Here is a 6,071-nt window from a genome sequence, read left to right as displayed (position 1 = left end):
CATGGTTGATACCCAATAAATATATATGTTGATTTAAGTTTAATTTTAATAAATTTAAGTAGAAAGCCATAATGTGTTGTGCTTTTCTGTTTGAGTTTTGTCAGCCATGGAGTCCTTAACAAACATTATTTAGCAGTGCTGAAATGAAAAATAGGCCAAACTCCCTCCTGCCCTGGCTAGAGTACACTAAAGAATTCTGAACCTTCTGTTTTTTTCTAAAGCACATAATTTATGTGCATTACAAAACAACCCTTTGTTTTCACAAGTCAGCATTCTGAATGCAGTCTATCCAAGCGCATTCTCAGTGAAGTGCTTTGATGAACATGCCGGGCCAGCCACTTTCTTTTAACAGGGAGAGAAGAAAGAAAGAGAGAAAAAAAACTTTTGCAGTAGCAAAAAAAAAAGAAAGTAAATAGAACAGGTCTAGACTTTGCTGCATATTTTTACATCCAAGGTTGCTGATAGTTTGGCTTAATGCTCTCTTGAGCCGGGATTCTGCCTGCACATTTGCAATTCAAAAGCTCTGTTTTTGTTTTATGACAGATACTCCGTGATGATTCCAGGTTCTCCACAGAGTCACCCATCAGCAGGTCCCAAGCATTCAGATAACTGATATACTTTTAAATATACAGCTAAGAAAGCAACCCTCAGCTTGTGGGCCCAGGCCCTTCGAAGTCTGTAAATCTCTCCTTCCTAGAGACCCCCATGACAAGACCTCACCCGGGAGATTTCAAAGGCTGGCTCCCACCAAGTCTGCAGATGACTTTTCTGTAGGCAGCAGTTGGAACAGCTCACAGCACCTAGTAAAACTTGTGCATATATTTTCCTAAAATATCTAAAGCAAAATTCTTATGTTTCCCTCCACTACTAGACATGGTGGTGTCTGTGTTAAAATAGAGTAGCAGACAGACCCATTTGCTGACTGTCTGAACGGGAGCTCTTGGTGAATAAAGCTTAGCCTAAAAAAGATATTGTCCCATTATGTGTCTTTATAAACGTGTCTGTCTGTCTGTCTGTCTGTGTGCACAAATATTCACTCCTAGAGAAGAATACATTTAGGGAAAATGATTTGCACCTGACTTGAGTACTGGCCAACTACAGAAAGGCTGTCACCTCATCCATGTAGGTCCCATCTCTCCACAAAATGTGGTCAGGTTTCCAGGGACATTTCTTGCTTTGAAAATTCTCCACATGGCCTTTGAATTGTGAGTGGTCTCTCTTGGGACAGACAGATGAAAATAAGGTTTATTAAAGAAAGCTACAACATTCTTACATAACACGTTGTCAAACAGAGTGAAGAAAAATCGTCTGTGACTATTTCTGTGTGTGCAAAATTTGTCACCCATGATTTTTTTTCTACTTCATATCTGGATATCAGCGTCAACCCAACATTCTCTATTTTTTTCTCCAGGTTTCCCCAGGGGAAAAAATGCCCTTCCAGTAAAGGGGCTGTCAGAACGTCCTTGCTCTGGAAAGCCATCCGTCAGGCTTTCTTTCAAACTTGTAGGAAGTGGCAGTAGATTGATGACCTCTGATCTGCTGCGTGTCAGGAGGAAATGTGGCGGGAAAAGGTGGTAACGTGGGACGCAGGAAGGAAGTGGAGGCCGTGGCCTCTGAGGGGCCGCTGGGGGCCCCGTAAGACAGGTCGGTCACACCTGGTATCGATTCTCATCTTCCACCGCTCTTTCCCATGAACAGGCTCTTCCACCAGCGTGGTCAGCTCCCTGGAGCCGGCTTTCTGGCCTCCGAGGCTGTTAGCGTCGCATCCCATGTACGCAGCGTGACTCCCACACCCCTACACCAGGCCCAAGCCCAGGGCCTCCTCACCACACAGGGTAAGGGCCTCCTCTTTGAAGCCAGCTCACCCCACACCATGAGGGCCCCACTTTCATCTGAGGCCATCAGAGCATTTCCCAACTCTGCCCTCATTTGACAATCCCACCTTTGCAATGTTATTTGAATTACACCTGTTCTATGAATATTTCCAGGCTAACGCTCAGTCGTGGAGACAGACAAGCCCAAAAGGTAGGATGTAGTCTGGCAGAGTAAATTGCAGGAACTGGCTGAGTCACAGCTATGTCATTCTGCAATATGGATATTTTTTTTTTCAAGAGGATGTTGCTTTTCTCAATGTGAATATAAAATACATGGTGAATATAAAATGCAAGTGTTTGATTACTGCAGTCCAGCCAAGTGTGTCCCAGAATGAACGGTTACTTCCAAAGGGAAGACTCGACAGGGACATACAAGACCAGGATCCCGTCCCCCTTTTGGCGTTCCGAAATTCAGTTGTGCAGACGCAGACGTATTCAAAGGGAACTTCCGGGGGAGACAGTCGCCTCTTCTTGGCAATGTGCCGCCAGCTGCCTCTGTAATGAATGAAGATCGGCTGGGCCAGTCCCACCACTTACCCAAAGACTAAGTTAGTCTCCAGAAAAGGAAGGTCTAGACACTCCAAATCCCTTTCCCTATGCCCAAGCCCCGTGCAGATTGACTCACGTCTGTCTGCGCTTTGTGTCACATCAGCTTATTAAAGCATCTTTAATGAGCCCCATCCTTCCTTAGATGCAGACCCCTAAAGGGGTCATGGTGTATTCCTTGCGCTCCCCAATGCCTAGTCCAGACAGACCTGCCTTAGCCACATTCATAGGTTTCTGGGTTTTTTTCTTATTTAGGTTTCATGGTTGGCGGGACATGGGCCCCTTCTTCAATGAAATTAAGAAAACGCGAGACTTCCTACATTGATATTCAGTTCACAACCAATATGTCAACACACGGCCAGGTAGGTCCCTGTTACTCGTTTCTCAAAATACACGTGGGTTACTTGGGCGCCTGTTTACCTAGACTCGAAGTATCATCTGATGATTTGACATCTCAGTTCTAAGTAACTCTTCATGGGAATGCTAAGGCCAGATACAGTATGCCAGTAAAGCTCTGTCATAATCCCTTCCACAGGATGAGAAGGGAGCCCAGGGAGGGAGCGGTTCTCATTACAAAAGGAATCTGTGGACCCTCTTCAAAGTCCACAGCCCTGGCATGAGTTTGGGGAGCCTCTATACCTCATTTGATATCACAGTCAAGTGGGGCTAATATTTATCTTCTTCAAGTTATGCTCTCTGACATGCTCCACATACTCATGTGTAATCAGTATTTGCAGCATGCTTTAAGTTCCTAAGATTCCCGCCCAAACCAGATTTGTAGCAAAGGATAGTTTGAATACAGTGAGCTTTGGAGGACTCTGCAGTTTTACGTCTGGGGAACACTTCAAAGGCAAAGCTAAGAACACACATGTCTACAGTGATCAGAAAGCTCCCTCTGTGTCTCCTTTTATATCTATTTGCTGGGGATTTTGTGTACACATTGTGACTCATTCATTTCCAAGGGTCTCAGATCCTTAAAACTAGAAGGATTGAATGAGATTTTATCTTTAGTATTGCTCCCAGTTTATGTATTCATGACTTGATTGGGAACATTGAAAAATTCTAAACTGATTTGGAATATAAAGCATTCATTCTTATCAGATAATACACCTCTCCTTCCAAACCCCATGGTTTCAAGAACTAATCTGAGTATTTCATCTTTTGCAGAATATTTAAAAATGACATACGACTTTAGCAAATCCAATATGGTTGACATTTGACACTGCTATAATACGAAGATCTAAAGATGCATTTTTTTAATTGTCCCATTTAAAAATATTATTTTCCCAGCTGTTTAGATGTAAGCGCTATTATTAAGTATGTAAACACAGGTTCCTACAAGCATTATCTTATATGGATATTTTGCCACCTCAGAAGATTATTCATGTAAGATTAGCTAGGGCTTCAGTAAGTATTCATAATAAAAAATGTATTATTTTGTAGATTTGTATTGAATGCCCAACCTTATTTTAGTTACTATAAAATAAATACTAAACACTTATCCCATGGAAAATTTTCTCTGTTAGACTCTGGCAATTGCTGGAAAGTTCAGGGCATCCCAGGGGACTTAATCACCATGATTTCATTTGAATGTGGTTTTGTTTGTTGCTCCAAAATATAATAATTAAGAGCCAAGTATACAAGAAACAAGATCTGGGAAATGTTTGTATTCATGCATGAATAATGTTAAACATAAAAGATGCCAATAAAAGTATATTACAGGCAAACATGTATGTATGTATGTGTGTGTGTATGAAATACGATTTTTACATAGGTATTTTATTTATATATAACATTTATCATCACTATATATTGTCATATGCATATAAATTTTATTTCTGGTGACCAGTGAAATAGACAAAACAGATGATCAGTGATTACTCAACGCAAACAGATGGTTAGTAAAAGCCTGCTGCATTTTTATCTCTAACACCTTGCTAAAATATCAGTAAGCCCAGCGTTTGTAATGACAGTCAGCACAGGTATAAGGTTCGATTTTCTGGGATTCTGGAGTCCGTGGTACAGCTCAGCAAGTTCTAGGCCACATCACATGCCATGGACATGATAATATGCTTTATAGGGTGCGGTTTGCCTGTCAGATCCTCTCACATCCAGGATAAGTTAGCAAGGAATAAAAAGGTAAGAAAGCAGGTTCTCACGGTTCCAAACCAATGTCAGGACTTTGTATAAAGGTAGAGAAAGAAGCGTTGTAACAGTAATCGTTAAAATTCTGACCTCCAAAGATATCCAGAAAGGTGAATGACAGCTTCAAAGGTTTGAATCACTTCTGTCACTAGAAAACACTAAAATGGTCATTGACCAAGAACTACTTATTTCAGTTCTTTTAAATACCGGGTCTAAATCACCATTGGATATCTGAGAGTATTGTTGAGGAAAGTAGTTGTAAAAAATTGCCTAGCGGCTTTTTTTCATATAGTCACCTGGTCTTGAAATTACAGAATGCTGTCAGAGAGAAAACTTGTTTAGGTAGGATAAAGTTTGACGAATAACCACGATAGGAATGGAAACCTCCTGCCAGTGTTTTCATCGTCCCTAAGCCTTATAATATTGTATGTTTTAGGAGGTTATTTGTCATCTCTTGCACCTGTCTGATGATTATATGCACGGGCTTTTCTGAGTAATAAGCGTACGTGATGATCTTGTTCATGCAGGCTGCTGGGCCACAATACCATAGGCTGGTGGCTTATATACGACAGAATCCGTTCCCTACAGCCCTGGAGGCTGGAAGTCCAAGATCAGGGCGTCCACAGACTCAGTGTCTAAGGAGATCCCCCCGTCCTGGTTCACAGAAGGCGTCTTCTCACTGATTTGGAGGAAGGTACGTGGGAGTGCGCTGGGCTTTCTTCCAAGGGCACTACTCCCGTCTACAAGGGTGCCACCTCGTGATCTGCCCCGTTCCTGAAGGACCCCAGCTTCTGACACCATCACACTAAGGGTTAGGATTTCAACATATGAATGATCGGGGGGGCGGGGCACACACATTTGGTCAATAGCAGTTACATACGGTGCTTTGAGAAAAAGTTCCGACACGTCATCACATTGTCATTCTGGCAGACACAGACAGACTGGACCGTCCATGGAAACACAAATATTAGCAGTTTGGACAATGAGACGTAGCACAAATGATGTTAATCATCCCAACAGAGGCAGTGCAGGAGTTTCAACCAGGACAAAATCAAAAGCCCATGACAGAAGAAATTGGCTCCCTCCTTTTGGTATTTCAAATGTTAGCACAGTGGTGAGATGTTCATTTTTAAAAAGTATGTGAATGCCCTAGGTAAGAAGCTGAATGTTGGCAATCATCAGCACCTCGAAATAACAGATGCAGCAGTGGCCAAAGGGGATTTTTAAAAGTGGTCAATTGTCTGGGGAAATTTCCTCAACTTGAAAGAGGAGTGGCTTTAAACAGTTCGTATTCATTAATTCCTTATTCATTTTACAGTGAATATTTGGTAAGCATCTACTGTGTGCCACCGATCCGGTTAAGTGATGGGCAAGAAGTAGTGGCCAAAACAAGAACCAAAAAGAGTTCCTGGGTCCTGCCTCATGGAAGGTACAGTCTCCTGGTTAAGAAAGTGATTTTTTTTTAAATGTGAATTACGTATCTAGTTGGTGACGGAAGGAAACTCC

General features: G+C 42.1%; 1 long non-coding RNA gene across 5 annotated transcripts in view; it reads left to right on the top strand.

Moving 5' to 3' along the window:
- Nucleotides 1–767: 767 nt before the first annotated feature.
- LOC118935937 (uncharacterized) overlaps nucleotides 768–6,071 on the top strand; it is a 60,978-nt gene continuing 55,674 nt past the window's right edge. For all 5 annotated transcript variants that reach the window (XR_008995418.1, XR_008995417.1, XR_008995419.1 and 2 more), the window contains exons 1-4: nucleotides 768–1,835; nucleotides 2,676–2,782; nucleotides 5,093–5,259; nucleotides 5,884–5,994. This is a non-coding gene — a long non-coding RNA (uncharacterized LOC118935937). The remainder of the gene's footprint in view (nucleotides 1,836–2,675; nucleotides 2,783–5,092; nucleotides 5,260–5,883; nucleotides 5,995–6,071) is intronic.

Source organism: Manis pentadactyla, chromosome Y (assembly GCF_030020395.1).
Source record: "Manis pentadactyla isolate mManPen7 chromosome Y, mManPen7.hap1, whole genome shotgun sequence".
NCBI classification, from domain to species: Eukaryota; Metazoa; Chordata; class Mammalia; order Pholidota; family Manidae; genus Manis; species Manis pentadactyla.
Note: the sequence above shows the minus strand (reverse complement) of the source record. Positions and strands in the feature narration are given on the sequence as shown.